Below are 17,252 nucleotides of genomic sequence, written 5' to 3' on the forward strand. Positions count from 1 at the left end.
GAAACTCAACTCAACAGGAACCAAAACCAGACAGACGCCGGCTGCTGAAACCCCGGCCTGTTCCAGGTCATTCTGCAGCACCTCTATCAGGTAAAAGATTAATATTTTAATGAGAATTATCTCTGGAATATTTCACATTGTAAGTTTGTGTTTAGAGGCTGGTGATTGGAGACCAGTGTCAGACAGCCCCTGTTCCAATAGGATCCTTGACAATAATCGTCCTTCATTTATATGTTTTAAAGATTTTACCCATTACTAACTATAGTATTTTTAAAGTCTCCCTTTTGTCCCTCCCTTTTCTCTCTGTTCCCCTTGCCCTCCGCTGCAGGTACTGGAGTGTGTCGGTGCCAATGGTCCCGAGTGCTTTGCCCAAATGACCACCTATGGGCTTTTTTCTAGAGCAGGTGTGTGTCCCTCCCGGTAACTGCATTTACCAAAAATGGTTCTTGATTCCTTGAACCATCCAGGCCTGAGTTACACAGGAACAGGAGGAGGCCATTCAGCCCCTCGAGCCTGCTCCACCATTCAATTAGATCATGGCCGATCTGTACCTCTGCTCCATTTACTCTCCTTTACCAGTAATCCGACAGCAGCAACCTTGGTTGATTTTGTTTCCTCCCCCTAACCCTAAATCCAGGGACTCTGAGCCCAATCTCAGTGCCCCCACTGCTGCTCTGGTTGGGATCAGCACAGACTGGGGAAGAAGCTGCCACAACCTCTTGTCGCTTAACATTCAGACAGAAAATTCTAACGATGCTCATTTACATAGAATTGACAGCACAGAAACAGGCCATTCAGCTCAATTGACCCATGCCGGTGTTTATGCTCCACACAAGCCTCCTCCCGCCCCTCTTCATCTCACCCTGTCACTATATCCTTCTATTCCTTTCTCCCTCATGTACTTATCGAGCTTCCCCTTAAATGCATCTACACAAGATGCATCAACGACTCCATTTGTTAAACAAATCTCCTGGAGACTCCAGATGTGTAGGGGAGAGGTATGCAAACTGGATCATTTGTCATTTAGGAACCATACTTGGGATATCGGTGATAGTCGGTCACCAGACCCTTGTTAAATGAGCATCAGAGGGGGAGTGCGCTGAGCAATGCTGAAGCCCCGCTGAGCTATGGTGCTCAATGGTAGGACCAGTGCTTGTTCCCTGGTCCCCCTCCCTATCCCGTGTGAGTTTCTCATCTCGGATGTGCTGCTCTGGAAATTGTTTTTAGTATATTCATTCTCGGGATGTGGGCATCGCTGGCAAGGCTGGCATTTATTGCACATCCCTAGCTGCCCAGGTTTGATACAACTGAGTGTCTTGCTCGGCCACTTCAGAGGGCAGTTGCGAATCAACCACGTTGGTGTGGGACTGGAGTCACATATAGGCCCAGACCGGGTAAGGACGGCAGGTTTCCTTCCCCTAAAGAAATCTGGCTGGTTTTCTTTGTCCCTCCCTAACCCAGCGGCCCATTGCAACCCTGGCGGAGATCGGATTAAACCAGGACCTCCCTGGCCCAGGTGCCTCAATATCATACCTGGCGGTGCATTTACCCATTGAGACTCTCGGTCACCCAGACGTTGCTTCTTTTCGATATATCGGGATAGACATGGCACGGCTGCAACTTTATGAGCTCGTTCAGTCAGTTATCTTTGCAGAGGCTGAGTTTCAGATTAAAGCCCACAATAAAAAATGTTATTGAGAGTTTCAGCTGAGATTCCCGTGAGTCAGTCTGCTAATGAAGACGGTGCAGAATGTATCAGAGCAACACTTGGAGGTCAAGGCTGTTGTAGTGGAGTCTTTAACATAAAATCCCCAGTGTAATAATATATTGTAATAAAGGACTATTTTTACCTTTCATCGGTCAGCTGGTTTTATCTTCACTGTCTGATCCTTCCAGTACTGACGTTCGTTATTTACTCAATTTTGCTGTCACTTACTATCCTAACCTTTTACCGGTGAGGGATGTCAGTGCTGGAGAATGGAGCACTCCCAAAGCAGCACTGATAGATACAGAGTAAAGCTCCCTCTACCCTGTCCCATCAAACACTCCCAGGGCAGGTACAGCACGGGTTAGATACAGAGTAAAGCTCCCTCTACCCTGTCCCATCAAACACTCCCGGGTTAGATACAGAGTAAAGCTCCCTCTACGCTGCCGCATGAAACACTCCCAGGGTAGGTACAGCACGAGTTAGATACAGAGTAAAGCTCCCTCTATACTGTCCCATCAAACACTCCCAGGGTACTATCTACAAGATGCACTGCAGCAACTCACCAAGGCTTCTTTGACAGCACCTCCCAAACCCGCGACCTCTACCACCTAGAAGGACAAGGGCAGCAGGCGCATGGGAACAACACCACCTGCACGTTCCCCTCCAAGTCACACACCATCCCGTCTTGGAAATATATCGCCGTTCCTTCATCGTCGCTGGGTCAAAATCCTGGAACTCCCTTCCTAACAGCACTGTGGGAGAACCTTCACCACATGGACTGCAGCGGTTCAAGAAGGCGGCTCACCACCACCTTCTCAAGGGCAATTTGGGATGGGCAATAAATGCCGGCCTCGCCAACGATGCCCACATCCCATGAATCAATTTAAAGAATGGTTTTCAAAATGATAACTTTTGTGAGGGTGAGCAGCGAAAGATTGTTTTAGCTGAAAACAAGGAGCATAAACTGAGGATTCTCACTGGAAGAATGTAGTGGGAGCTTAAAAAAAATGTTTTCACCCAGAGGGTTATTAAAACATAGAATGCTTTACCACAAGGGGCTATTGAGGCAGAGACATTTAAGAGGGAGTTCGATAAGGTTTTGAAATGGATGGTTATAATTTGAAAAGGACGATGGGTCACTCTAGTTGAACAGTTAGCGCAGAACTGAATGGTCTCATTCTGTGTTGTGTTATAGATGATTCAGCAAAGGAGTGGAAATTTGAATATAATAATGAATTAACTACTTTGGGATTTTTGACAGATCGAAGTGTTCAGGAAATCTGCTAAGCTGTGACCAGGGAGTAACTCAGCTCTGGCACTCACTGACTGTACAGAATGAGAGCACTGAGCCCTAAACCTCTCAGGCTGTCCTGGTGGTGAGCACAGGAGTGGAAAACATGAGCTGGGAAGGTGATTTGTTTTACAAACTTGGCAAATGCACAACTGTGGGGAACACAGAGTGCGAAATGATTCACTGGTCGGAGCAGAGGAATGAGATATTGATCCCAGTTCATTTACACATCGACACAGTCCGTCCGGTCAGTTTAAGTGAGATTGTTTGTGAGTTGAATTAGTGACTTGTTAAAGTAAAATTGGCCATTGTATCATTTTGAGCTTTTTCTCTTGGTTTTCTTCCCCCTCTCTCCCAGAGGCATGGCCCCTCCCTGGGGTACAGGATCCATGGGTTCTGCCCCCCCACCCCAAATACCTCTCCCAAGTGGCGGTCCTTGTGAGAGTCCGGACAGCAAGCATTCGAAGGATATTGGACCATGGGGGGGCTCTCACAGCCATGCATAGTGTACTGAAGAGTAATACTAAACCTGTACTGTACTGATCATCGACGAGGCTGACTTTAGAATATTTGCTGTGACCGGTCAACGGCCAGCGCCTGCCAATAGTTAGACTCCCCCTTGCTTGTTTAATCACCATGATATTTTGCGCTTCACGTTGCTGTCGGTGGGAGATGGAAACAGCACCGTCCCCTCTACAGGGCATCTGGGACCTGAGTGAACAGGGCAAGCAACTGGGTATCTCCTTAACCAATCAGATTGAAGAATTATGAAATTAACAGAGAAGGAAGTGTAAATTCGAGTGGGTGAATTCAATGTCAAAGCAGGTACAGCAAGAGAAATAAAGAGAGGAAGAAAAGATTGGATTAAGGGAGAGAAAAAAAAGAGACAAAGAAAATGTTCATTAAAAAATTAATTTTAATTTTAAAAAAATCTCCAACAACAATTAAAACCTGAAGCAATGAGGCTCCACACTTGTAGTAATTTAATTTTCAGTGCCAGAGAAGTTGACTGGCAGTAATTAACACTGATCACGCTGTTAAACGGGTACTTAGACTGAAATGGACAAGCCCTAACTTTCCGTGGCGAGTTTAGTTTGTATCCACTGCGCAAATACAGGAACTTCACGCCGTTCGATGTATTTCACCAGTGAGGCAGACGGTGAGATGCCGTTTTCGAGAAGCTAACGGCATCTCGGACAGCAGCTTGTGGATTTTCACGTTTAATCGTGTATCTGCCCCTCGCCTGAAGTTGCTGTGAGATTTGCACATAAATAACGGCGAATGCCATTAGCTTCATCGTTACTTTCAGAGCAGAGTCCGGCCCATTGTGTCCAGCTTTGGGCTCCTCGCTTTAGGAGAGAAAACAAGACCATGGAGAGAGGACAGAATAGATTCACTGACCAGGGATGAGAAATTTTCATGATGAGGAAATAGAGGAACTGGGCCTCAGTACAGGGAAGGTTAAGAGGAGGTCTGAGAGAGGGGTTCAAAATTATAAGGCAGATGGGGAGAAACTATTTCCAGTGGTCAGTGAGTCATTATCTACAGAGCATATATTCATGATCAGCAAAAGAATAAAGGAGAGAGTTTATAGCTTTTGAAAGGGGAGTGGATAAAAGATTGAAACAGAACAATTTTAGATGGTGTGGGGGAGGGCAGGGGAATGGGACTAAGGGGCGAGCTCGTTCAGAAAGCCAGCACAGGCACAGTGGGTTGAATGTCTTCCTTCTGTGCAGTTTATTTGTCCTGACAGCTCGTAGTCTGGAGGCTTCCCATGAGTTTACTTGTTCAATAAATGCTGGTCTTGCCAGTGACACCCACATCCAGAGAGTTAATTAAAAAGGGAGACTCTATTAAAAGGGATTTAAAGTTAGAATTATATCGAATTTATAGCACAGAAACAGGCCATTTGGTCTGTGCCAGTGTTTATGCTCCACACAAGCCTCCTCCCTCCCTACTTCATCTCACCCTATCACCATATCCTTCTATTCCTTTCTCCCTCATGTGTTTATCGAGCTTCCCCTTATTCTATTCGCCTCAAATACTCCTTGTGGGAGCGAGTTCCACATTCTCACCACTTACTGGTTAAAGAAGTTTCTCTTGGATTCCCAATTGGATTTATTTATGACCATCTAATATTTATGGCCCCTAGTTTTGGTCTCTCCCACAAGTGAAAACATTTTCTCTATATCTACCCCATCAAAGGAAGATGGTAGTGGTTGTTGGAGGCCAATCATCTCAGCCCCAGGACATTACTGCAGGAGTTCCTCAAGGCAGTGTCCTAGGCCCAACCATCTTCAGCTGCTTCATCAATGACCTTCCCTCCATCATAAAGTCAGAAATGGGGATGTTCGCTGATGATTGCACAGTGTTCAGTTCCATTCGCAACCCCTCAGATAATGAAGCAGTCCGTGCCCGCATGCAGCAAGACCTTTTTTAATTATTCGTTCATGAGATGTGGGCGTCACTGGCGAGGCCGGCATTTATTGCCCATCCCTAATTGCCCTTGAGAAGGTGGTGGTGAGCCGCCTTCTTGAACCGCTGCAGTCCGTGTGGTGACGGTTCTCCCACAGTGCTGTTAGGAAGGGAGTTCCAGGATTTTGACCCAGCGACAATGAAGGAATGGCGATATATTTCCAAGTCGGGATGGTGCGTGACTTGGAGGGGAACGTGCAGGTGGTGTTGTTCACGTGTGCGTGCTGCTCTTGTCCTTCTAGGTGGTAGAGGTCGCGGGTTTGGGAGGTGCTGTCGAAGAAGCCTTGGCGAGTTGCTGCAGTGCATCCTGTGGGTGGTTCACACTGCAGCCACAGTGCGCCGGTGGTGAAGGGAGTGAATGTTTAGAGTGGTAGATGGGATGCCAATCAAGCAGGCTGCGTTGTCCTGGATGGTGTCGAGCTTCTTAAGTGTTGCTGGAGCTGCACTCATCCAGGCAAGTGGAGAGTATTCCATCACACTCCTGACTTGTGCCTTGTAGATGGTGGAAAGGCTTTGGGGGGTCAGGAGGTGAGTAACTCGCCGCAGAATACCCAGCCTCTGACCTGCTCTTGTAGCCACAGTATTTATATGGCTGGTCCAGTCAAGTTTCTGGTCAATGGTGACCCCCAGGATGTTGTTGGTGGGGGATTCGGCGATGGTAATGCCGTTGAATGTCAAGGGGAGGTGGTTAGACTCTCTCTTGTTGGAGATGGTCATTGCCAGGCACTTGTCTGGCGCAAATGGGTGAGATCCTAAATGAATATTTCGCATCGGTATTTACGGTTGAGAAAGGCATGGATGTTAGGGAACTTGGGGAAATAAATAGTGATGTCTTGAGGAGTGTACATATTACAGAGAGGGAGGTGCTGGAAGTCTTAACGCGCATCAAGGTAGATAAATCTCCGGGACCTGATGAAATGTATCCCAGGACGTTATGGGAGGTTAGGGAGGAAATTGCGGGTCCCCTAGCAGAGATATTTGAATCATCGACAGCTACAGGTGAGGTGCCTGAAGATTGGAGGGTAGCAAATGTTGTGCTTTTGTTTAAGAAGGGCGGCAGGGAAAAGCCTGGGAACTACAGACCGGTGAGCCTGACATCTGTAGTGGGTAAGTTGTTAGAGGGTATTCTGAGAGACAGGATCTACGGGCATTTGGAGAGGCAGGGACTGATTAGGAACAGTCAGCATGGTTTTGTGAGAGGAAAATCATGTCTCACAAATTTGATTGAGTTTTTTGAAGGGGTGACCAAGAAGATAGATGAGGGCTGTGCAGTAGACGTGGTCTACATGGACTTTAGCAAAGCCTTTGACAAGGTACCGCATGGTAGGTTGTTACATAAGGTTAAATCTCACGGGATCCAAGGTGAGGTAGCCAATTGGATACAAAATTGGATTGACGACAGAAGACAGAGGGTGGTTGTAGAGGGTTGTTTTTCAAACTGGAGGCCTGTGACCAGCGGTGTGCCTCAGGGATCGGTGCTGGGTCCGCTGTTATTTGTTATTTGTATTAATGATTTGGATGAGAATTTAGGAGGCATGGTTAGTAAGTTTGCAGATGACACCAAGATTGGTGGCATTGTGGACAGTGAAGAAGGTTATCTAGGATTGCAACGGGATCTTGATAAATTGGGCCAGTGGGCCGATGAATGGCAGATGGAGTTTAATTTAGATAAATGTGAGGTGATGCATTTTGGTAGATCGAATCGGGCCAGGACCTACTCCGTTAATGGTAGGGCGTTGGGGAGAGTTATAGAACAAAGAGATCTGGGAGTACAGATTCATAGCTCCTTGAAAGTGGAGTCACAGGTGGATAGGGTGGTGAAGAAGGTATTCAGCATGCTTGGTTTCATTGGTCAGAACATTGAACACAGGAGTTGGGATGTCTTGTTGAAGTTGTACAAGACATTGGTTAGGCCACACTTGGAGTACTGTGTACAGTTCTGGTCACCCTATTATAGAAAGGATATTATTAAACTAGAAAGTGCAGAAAAGATTTACTAGGATGCTACCGGGACTTGATGGTTTGACTTATAGGGAGAGGTTGGATAGACTGAGACTTTTTTCCCTGGAGAGTAGGAGGTTAAGGGGTGATCTTATAGAAGTCTATAAAATAATGAGGGGCATAGATAAGGTAGATAGTCAAAATCTTTTCCCAAAGGTAGGGGAGTCTATAACGAGGGGGCATAGATTGAAGGTGAGAGGGGAGAGATACAAAAGGGTCCAGAGGGGCAATTTTTTCACTCAAAGGGTGGTGAGTGTCTGGAACGAGCTGCCAGAGGCAGTAGTAGAGGCGGGTACAATTTTGTCTTTTAAAAAGTATTTGGACAGTTACATGGGTAAGATGGGTATAGAGGGATATAGGCCAAGTGCAGGCAATTGGGACTAGCTTAGTGGTATAAACTGGGTGACATGGACATGTTGGGCCGAAGGGCCTGTTTCCATGTTGTAAACTTCTATGATTGTATGATTCTAAATGTTACTTGCCACTTATCAGCCCAAGCCTGGATGTTGTCCAGGTCTTGCTGCATGCGAGCTCGGACTGCTTCATTATCTGAGGGGTTGCGAATGGAACTGAACACTGTGCAATCATCAGCGAACATCCCCATTTTTGATCTTATGATGGAGGGAAGGTCATTGATGAAGCAGCTGAAGATGGTTGGGCCTAGGACACTGCCCTGAGGAACTCCTGCAGCAATGCCCTGGGGCTGAGATGATTGGCCTCCAACAACCACTACCATCTTCCTTTGTGCTAGGTATGACTCCAGCCACTGGAGAGTTTTCCCCCTGATTCCCATTGACTTCAATTTTACTAGGGCTCCTTGGTGCCACACTCGGTCAAATGCTGCCTTGATGTCAAGGGCAGTCACTCTCGCCTCACCTCTGGAATGCAGCTCTTTTGTCCATGTTTGGACCAAGGCTGTAATGAGGTCTGGAGCCGAGTGGCCCTGGCGGAACCCAAACTGAGCATTGGTGGGCAGGTTATTGGTGAGTAAGTGCCGCTTGATAGCACTGTCGACGACACCTTCCATCACTTTGCTGATGATTGAGTTTAGACTGATGGGGCGGTAATTAGCCGGATTGGAGCCCGCTTGATTGGCACCCCATCCAGCACCCTAAACATTCACTCTCTTCACCACCGGCGCACCATGGCTGCAGTGAGTACCATCCACAGGATGCACTGCAGCAACTCGCCAAGGCTTCTTCGACAGCACCTCCCAAACCCGTGTCCTCTACCACCTAAATGGACAATTGCAGCAGGCACATGGGAACAACACCACCTGCACGTTCCCCTCCAAGTCACACACCATCCCGACTTGGAAATATATCGCCGTTCCTTCATCATCGCCGGGTCAAAATCCTGGAATTCCCTTCCTAACAGCACTGTGGGAGAACCTTCACGCGGACTGCAGCGGTTCAAGAAGACGGCTCACCACCACCTTCTCAAGGGCAATTGGGGATGGGCAATAAATGCTGGGCTCGCCCACATCCCATGAACGAATAAAAAAAACCCTTCATCATTTAAAGACCTCTATCAGGTCACCCCTCGGTCTTCTCTTTTCTCGTGAAAAGATCCCCAGCCTGTTCATTCTTTCCTGCTAGTTATAACCTCTCAATTCTGGTATCATCCGAGTAAATCTTTTTTGCACTTTCTCCAGTTCCTCTATATCCTTTTTATAATATGGAGACCAGAACTGTTCACCGTACTCCAAGTGTGGTCTAACCAAGGTTCTATAAAAGTTTAACATAACCTCTCTGCTTTTCAATTCTATCCCTCTAGAAATGAACCCCAGTGCTTGGTTTGCTTTTTTTATGGCCTTATTAACCTGTGTCGCTCCTTTTAGTGATTTGTTTATCTGTACCCCCAGATCCCTCTGCTCCTCTATCCCATTTAGACTCTTATTATCCAAGGAGTATGAGGCCTCCTTATTCCTCCAACCAAAATGCACCAACTCACAGTTATTTATATTTAAATTCATTTGCCAATTACACGCCAATTCTGCAAGTTTATTAACCAGGTGAGCGCAGTCCCACCCAGCTGGACAACGGAAGAGAGGCGGTGGAGGAGGATGGTGTGGTCAACCGTGTCAAAGGCTGCAGACAGGTGGAGAAGGATGAGGAGGGATAGTTTACCACGGTCACAGTTACATAGGATGTAATTCGAGACTTTGATAAGGGCCGTTTCAGCACTGTGGCCGGGGCGGAAAACTGATTGGAGGGATTCAAACATGGAGTTTAGGGAGGGAATTCCAGAGCTTAGGGCCCAGGCAGCTGAAGGCATGGCCGCCAATGGTGGAGCGATGAAAACCGCGGATGTGCAAGAGGCCAGAGTTGGAGGAGTGCAGAGATCTTGGAGGGTTGTAGGGCTGGAGGAGGTTTCAGAGATAGGGAGGGGCGAGGCCATGGAGGGATTTGAAAAATTGAGGTATTGCTAGACTGGGAGGCAATGTAGGTCAGCGAGCACTGGGGTGATGGGTGAATGGGACTTGGTGCCAGTTAGGATATGGGCAATAGAGTTTTAGATGAGCTCAAGTTTATGGAGGGTGGAAGGTGGGAGGCCGGCCAGGAGAGCACTGGAATAGTCGAGTCTGGAGGTAACAAAGGCACGGATGAGGGTTTCAGCAGCAGATGAGCTGAGGCAGGAGTGGCGATGGGCATAAGAAATAGGATCAGGAGTTGGCCATCCAGCCCCTCGAGCCAGCTCCACCATTCAACAAGATCATGGCTGATCTTCGAACTCAACGCCATTTTCCTGCACCATCCCCATATCCCTTGATGTCTTTAATATCTAGAAATCTATCGATCTCTGTTTTGAATGTACTCAATGACTGAGCCTCCACAGCCCTCTGGGGTAGAGAACTCCAAAGATTCACCACCCTCTGAGTGAAGAAATTTCTCCTCATCTCAGTCCTAAATGGCCGACCCCTTATCCTGAGACTGTGACCCCTGGTTCTAGACTCCCCAGCCAGGGGAAACATCCTCCCTGCATCTACCCCGTCGAGCCCTGTAACAGAAGGTTACAGAAGTGGAATTCTCTACCCCAGAGGGCTGTGGTGCTCAGCCATTGAATAGATTCAAGACTGAGATCAATAGATTTTTGGACACTAAGGGAATCAAAGGATATGGGGATCGGGCGGGAAAGTGGGGTTGAGGTCAAGATCAGCCATGATCTTATTGTAAACAATTTTACAACACCAAGTTATAGTCCAGCAATTTTATTTTAAATTTAAAATAAAATTGCTGGACTATAACTTGGTGTTGTAAAATTGTTTACAATTGTCAACCCCAGTCCATCACCGGCATCTCCACATCATGATCTTATTGAATGGCGGAGCAGGCTCGAGGGGCCGTATGGCCTACTCCTGCTCCTATTTCTTATGTTCTTAGCTGGAAGTGGCGGTCTTGGTGATGGAGAGGATGTGGGGTCAGAAGCTCAGCTCGGGGTCAAATAGGACGCCAAGGTTGCGAACAAGGGCAGCAGGTGCATGGGAACACCATCGCCTCCGAGACACACACCATTCCGACTTGGACACGTATCGGCCATTCCTTCATCGTCGCTGGGTCAAAATCCTGGAATTCCCTACCCATGAGGATTGTGGAGCACCTTCACCACATGGACTGCAGTGGTTCAAGAAGGCAACTAGGGACGGGCAATAAATGCCGGCCTCGCCAGCGACGCCCACATCCCATGAATGATTTTTAAAAAAAACGAGCACCAGTTTCTGGCCGACTGTTGTTTGTCTGTTGATGGAGGAGGCTGCGGAATCTACTTGAATTGTGAAATGTACACAGGCGCCGGAAACCATGGCAACATAAGCAGTTCTGTGCGTTGTAACTGAAACGTCATTAGTGCACCTCAGGCTGAGCTCTCAGTGTTCGGGGAATGTGTACGAGGGGCAGAGAGTTTGGAGAATGAGGCAGGCACGGGCAGGCGAGAGGAATTCAAAAAACAACAAGTGAGCAAACCTGCAGCAACCAACGCCAACACAGGGTGTGGGACCAGGAGATTCCTCACAGGTAGAATACAGGTCGCAACCATGTGAGGTCCAGGACAACCCAACGACACACGAGGAGTCGAGCTGTCGATATTGGACGGATCTAAGATGTTAGATTTTCAACCTTGAGTCTGTGCACCTGGAAAACCCCTCGCCCCAAAACCGCAAAATTGGACTTCTGCAGGTGGCCAAGTACTGTTAACGTGTTCCCTTCTCCCCTAAACATCAGTCATGGATCAATGGTAACTCTTTCGCCTCTGAGTTAGTAGGTCATGTGTTCATGCCCCACTCCAGGGATTTGAACGCACTATCCAGGCCGACACTCCCTGTGCAGTACTGAGGGAGTGCTGCACTGTCTGAGGTGCCGTCTTTCAGATAAGACGTTAAACCGAGGCTCCGTCTGCCCTCTCGGGTGGACATAAAAAAATCTCACGGCCACTATTTGAAGAAGAGTAGGGGAGTTCTAATGGAATCTTGCTGTGTGCAAATTGGCTACTGAGTTTATAATCTAATATTATTAACTTTCAGATTACTATTACTATTACCATTAGTTAATACTAATAGTAAAGATTCTCCATCTCCGCCTCCTTCTAAGGTAAAGTCTGCGGTGGAGAGTGAGGAAATGACTGAGATATTAAATGAGGACGGGGCTGAGGTCTCACGGAGGAGGTGGATATTGGGATGGTGGAACCATTGGAGGTGAGTGTGGAGCAGTTAGTGGGTGGGTTATTATTGATAGAGAGATTGGACTGAAAGAATCCCTGAAACTAATGGGAGACGAATCACCAGGACCTCATAGTTTGCAGCCTGGGATCCTGAGGGAACCTGGGGAAGTATCAGCAGAGGCTCGGACTAGAATCTTCCAGAATTCTGTTGTGCCTGTTGACAGGGAGGGCGGGACGGGCGAGAGGGGGAGAACCGGGGTGGGGGTGTGAGGGTGAGTGAACGAGGGGGTCCCCGCCCCTGGGAGTTGGCCCCGCCCTGTTCTGCCCACCCCCAAAAGACTCCCCCCTGAATTTCTGGGACCCTGTTTCTTTCAGACCAATGAGAATGAATTTATTACATTCCTTGCACTTTCTATCCTCTTGGATTTTTGCTCCTTTCGGCTATTTCTGGATGGCACGGTTTTCGGCCGTTCTGCGGGAAAGTTTCAAATTTCACAGTTCAGCGTCGAGAGAGTGCATGTTTTCGGAGCTGTATCATGTCGTCAGTGCATTTCCAAAGCACCTTATCATCGATGTATTACTTTTGAAGTTATGTTATGTCATTGGTAAAGGCGGCAACCAATTTGCACACAGTAAGATCCCACAAACAGCAATGTGATAATGACCAGAGAATCTGGTTTAGTGATGTTTTTCGAGGGATAAATATTGGTCCCAAGACCAGGGAGAACTTCCCTGCTCTTCTTCGAAATAGTGGCCATGGAATCTTTTACATCCACCGAGAAGGGGCCTCGGTTTAACGTCTCATCTGAAAGACGGCACCTTTAACAGTGCTCCCTCAGTGCTGACCCTCCGACAGTGCAGCGCTCCCTCAGTACTGACCCTCCGACAGTGCAGCGCTCCCTCAGTACTGACCCTCCGACAGTGCAGCACTCCCTCAGTGCTGACCCTCCGACAGTGCAGCACTCCCTCAGTGCTGACCCTCCGACAGTGCAGCACTCCCTCAGTACTGACCCTCCGACAGTGCAGTGCTCCCTCAGTACTGACCCCCCGACAGTGCAGTGCTCCCTCAGTACTGACCCCCCGACAGTGCAGTGCTCCCTCAGTACTGACCCTCTGACAGTGCAGCACTCCCTCAGTACTGACCCCCCGACAGTGAGGCACTCCCTCAGTACTGACCCTCCGACAGTGCAGCACTCCCTCAGTACTGACCCTCCGACAGTGCAGCGCTCCCTCAGTACTGACCCTCCGACAGTGCAGCGCTCCCTCAGCACTGACCCTCCGACAGTGCAGCGCTCCCTCAGTACTGACCCTCCGACAGTGCAGCACTCCCTCAGTACTGACCCTCCGACAGTGCAGCGCTCCCTCAGTACTGACCCTCCGACAGTGCAGCGCTCCCTCAGCACTGACCCTCCGACAGTGCAGCGCTCCCTCAGTACTGACCCTCCGACAGTGCAGCACTCCCTCAGTACTGACCCTCCGACAGTGCAGCACTCTCTCAGTACTGACCCTCCGACAGTGCAGCACTCCCTCAGTACTGACCCTCCCACAGTGCAGCACTCCCTCAGTACTGACCCTCCGACAGTGCAGCGCTCCCTCAGTACTGACCCTCCGACAGTGCAGCGCTCCCTCAGCACTGACCCTCCGACAGTGCAGCGCTCCCTCAGTACTGACCCTCCGACAGTGCAGCACTCCCTCAGTACTGACCCTCCGACAGTGCAGCACTCCCTCAGTACTGACCCTCCGACAGTGCAGCACTCCCTCAGTACTGACCCTCCCACAGTGCAGCACTCCCTCAGTACTGACCCTCCGACAGTGCAGCACTCCCTCAGTACTGACCCTCCGACAGTGCAGCACTCCCTCAGTACTGACCCTCCGACAGTGCAGCACTCCCTCAGTACTGACCCTCCGACAGTGCAGCACTCCCTCAGTACTGACCCTCCGACGGTGCAGCACTCCCTCAGTACTGACCCTCCGACGGTGCAGCACTCCCTCAGTACTGACCCTCCGACGGTGCAGCATTCCCTCAGTACTGACCCTCCCACGGTGCAGCACTCCCTCAGTACTGACCCTCCGACGGTGCAGCACTCCCTCAGTACTGACCCTCCGACGGTGCAGCATTCCCTCAGTACTGACCCTCCGACGGTGCAGCACTCCCTCAGTACTGACCCTCCCACAGTGCAGCACTCCCTCAGTAATGACCCTCCGACGGTGCAGCACTCCCTCAGTACTGACCCTCCGACGGTGCAGCACTCCCTCAGTACTGACCCTCCGACGGTGCAGCATTCCCTCAGTACTGACCCTCCGACGGTGCAGCACTCCCTCAGTACTGACCCTCCGACAGTGCAGCACTCTCTCAGTACTGACCCTCCCACAGTGCAGCACTCCCTCAGTACTGACCCTCCCACAGTGCAGCACTCCCTCAGTACTGACCCTCCGACAGTGCAGCACTCCCTCAGTACTGACCCTCCGACAGTGCGGCGCTCCCTCAGTACTGACCCTCCGACAGTGCAGTGCTCCCTCAGTACTGACCCTCCGACAGTGCAGCGCTCCCTCAGTACTGACCCTCCGACAGTGCAGCGCTCCCTCAGTACTGACCCTCCGACAGTGCAGCGCTCCCTCAGTACTGACCCTCCGACAGTGCAGCGCTCCCTCAGTACTGACCCTCCGACAGTGCAGCGCTCCCTCAGTACTGACCCTCCGACGGTGCAGCACTCCCTCAGTACTGACCCTCCGACAGTGCAGCACTCCCTCAGTACTGACCCTCCGACGGTGCAGCGCTCCCTCAGTACTGTGCTGGAGTGTCAGCCCGGATTTTGTGCTCGCGTCTCTGGAGACTGGCTTGACCCCATGACCTTCTGACTCAGAGGGGAAAATGCTTTCAAATGAGCCAAACTGGCACTTAGCCAAGTTGGAAGCGAGGAATTAAACGGCCCAGTGAGCTTATGGAAAGGTGAGGTGAGGTGAGGTGAGGTGCGGCCTCCTGTTTTGAGAGTGTGTAACAGATCCTCTGGAGGAGCCGAGTTCTTTGTTCTTGTGCGACGGTGACTGACTCCTTCAGTGAGAGGGGATTAATCGTGCTGGTGAAAGGCGTTCCCGAGGTTTTCCACGGGTCGTGGGATGAATAAAACCCGAGACCCCTCGATCCGCAGAGTGCTCTCAATCTGCAAACTTTTAAATATTTTATTTTTTAAAAGTTCATTTCCTTCTTCAATTTCCCTCCTCCTGTCCTGAAGGCACTGACTCAGGAAGGCTCCAGTCCCATGTGTGCTGGTGGGTGCTGCGTTCTGGCCGTGTGAGGCTACGGACAGGCCTGAGCAGGTTTCCCACAGAACTTGTATTTGTTTTGGTTTTCTTCGAACCTGTACCAATTTCCCAGGCTTTGAAGGCACGAACTGTGAATCTGCACAGGTTTGTACACGTCTCCTGTAACTGGTCCAAGGGGTGCCTACACCATGCCTCGGCCCAGGCAGTGAGTGGCACCAGATTGTTAACCATGGGAGGCATCACCACTGAACCCGATCCCATTCTCACCCGACATCCGCACACCCGTGCACTATCCAGCCAGGCTCAGTGGGTGGCGGCCGTGAGCAGCCAGCCTGGCTGATTTCTCCCCACTCCCAGTGCACACTCCTTGTAACAATCCAACCCTGCCCCAGCTCAGATTAGCTGGCTCAGCACAGACTGGGGAGAGTAGCTGCCTGGTCTGTTTGGCTAAGTTCTGTTCTCGTCAGTGCATCGAGCCACCAAACTACCGGGAGTCCCTGAAGGTGCTGACTCTCACTGGGGTACAGTTCTTGAAGGTGCTGACTCTCTCTGGGGTACAGTTCCTGAAGGTGCTGACTCTCACTGGGGTACAGTCCCTGAGGGTGCTGACTCTCACTGGGGTACAGTCCCTGAAGGTGCTGACTCTCACTGGGATACAGTTCCTGAAGGTGCTGACTCTCACTGGGGTACAGTTCCTGAAGGTGCTGACTCTCACTGGGTTACAGTTCCTGAGGGTGCTGACTCTCACTGGGGTACAGTTCCTGAAGGTGCTGACTCTCACTGGGATACAGTCCCTGAAGGTGCTGACTCTCACTGGGTTACAGTTCCTGAGGGTGCTGACTCTCACTGGGGTACAGTCCCTGAAGGTGCTGACTCTCTATGGGGTACAGTTCCTGAAGGTGCTGACTCTCTATGGGGTACAGTTCCTGAAGGTGCTGACTCTCACTGGGTTACAGTTCCTGAAGGTGCTGACTCTCCCTGGGGTACAGTTCCTGAAGGTGCTGACTCTCACTGGGGTACAGTTCCTGAAGGTGCTGACTCTCTCTGGGGTACAGTTCCTGAAGGTGCTGACTCTCACTGGGATACAGTCCCTGAAGGTGCTGACTCTCACTGGGTTACAGTTCCTGAGGGTGCTGACTCTCACTGGGGTACAGTCCCTGAAGGTGCTGACTCTCTATGGGGTACAGTTCCTGAAGGTGCTGACTCTCTATGGGGTACAGTTCCTGAAGGTGCTGACTCTCACTGGGGTACAGTCCCTGAAGGTGCTGACTCTCACTGGGGTACAGTTCCTGAAGGTGCTGACTCTCTATGGGGTACAGTTCCTGAAGGTGCTGACTCTCACTGGGGTACAGTCCCTGAAGGTGCTGACTCTCACTGGGGTACAGTCCCTGAAGGTGCTGACTCTCTATGGGGTACAGTTCCTGAAGGTGCTGACTCTCACTGGGTTACAGTTCCTGAGGGTGCTGACTCTCACTGGGGTACAGTCCCTGAAGGTGCTGACTCTCACTGGGGTACAGTCCCTGAAGGTGCTGACTCTCTATGGGGTACAGTTCCTGAAGGTGCTGACTCTCACTGTGGTACAGTCCCTGAAGGTGCTGACTCTCACTGGGGTACAGTCCCTGAAGGTGCTGACTCTCTATGGGGTACAGTTCCTGAAGGTGCTGACTCTCACTGGGTTACAGTTCCTGAGGGTGCTGACTCTCACTGGGGTACAGTCCCTGAAGGTGCTGACTCTCACTGGGGTACAGTCCCTGAAGGTGCTGACTCTCACTGGGGTACAGTCCCTGAAGGTGCTGACTCTCACTGGGGTACAGTCCCTGAAGGTGCTGACTCTCACTGGGTTACAGTTCCTGAAGG

Source organism: Heptranchias perlo, chromosome 13 (genome assembly GCF_035084215.1).
Source record: "Heptranchias perlo isolate sHepPer1 chromosome 13, sHepPer1.hap1, whole genome shotgun sequence".
Taxonomy (NCBI): domain Eukaryota; kingdom Metazoa; phylum Chordata; class Chondrichthyes; order Hexanchiformes; family Hexanchidae; genus Heptranchias; species Heptranchias perlo.